Source organism: Arvicola amphibius, chromosome 4 (genome assembly GCF_903992535.2).
Source record: "Arvicola amphibius chromosome 4, mArvAmp1.2, whole genome shotgun sequence".
Lineage (NCBI taxonomy): Eukaryota > Metazoa > Chordata > Mammalia > Rodentia > Cricetidae > Arvicola > Arvicola amphibius.
This window is the reverse complement of record NC_052050.1, coordinates 71,781,195-71,782,106: the sequence shown is the minus strand read 5'-3', so window position 1 is coordinate 71,782,106 and position 912 is coordinate 71,781,195.

Sequence of the window (912 nt, the reverse complement as noted above, 5' to 3'; positions counted from 1 at the left end):
TCTGGCCAGCCTAGAACTCTCTCTCTCTCTCTCTCTCTCTCTCTCTCTCTCTCTCTCTCTCTCTCTCTCTCTCTCTCTCTCTCTCTCTCTCTCTCTCTCTCTCTGTGGACTAGGCTGGCCTTGGACTTACAGATCTGGGACTAAAGGTGTCTGCCAATCATACTCAGCTTGTATGGTTTTTTGATGATTGTAATTTCCTTTGCATCATTTAATAACTGTTTAGAAGGACAAAATATTACATGTCGTAGGAAGTGGGATGTTGGGCATAGGTAGCTATCCTGTGTACATGTGAGGCCAGTACTAGGGATTGTGGGTAGCTGCTGTCTGGTCTGTCAGTGAATGGTACTTAGAGCATAATTACAGATTTCTGTAATGTAACAACGGTTACTGCCATAATTATTTGGCTACAGGGAAACTTGGTGGCTTGGCTGCCTGCTCACATGAGACTTTGTGTGCCTCTCCCTCTCATCTTTTGGGCGTTATTGGGCTTCTAAGATTATTTGGTCTCTGAGAAAAACTGGCCCTAAGACATCCTTCTTACTTCACCGTTAGTCCTAAACCCGAGAAACCCAGGATTCCACATCTTCACAGATGCACTCAGATGAAGGGTACCCAGGGTTGCCTCCGGCCTGTACAGCTAGTGGCTTTCGAGCCATGGCAGGCTACGGCAGGCTACGGCAGGCTAGCCACCAGGGGCTGCGGACTACAGCCACTGCTTTTAATATTTTCTGAGATTATGACTCCTGTCCTCCCCTAGACCCTCATCTTCTCTGTCCTCCGCTCAGGGAGCCCTTAGGGACCCTGACAAACTCGTTCATTACTTGCTTTAAGATGTACATTAAGGGTTGGTGGTCCTTTTCCAATTTGCGTGTGAGTGTGGTGGGACCAGGGGACTCTAGGTCTCCCCGCCCC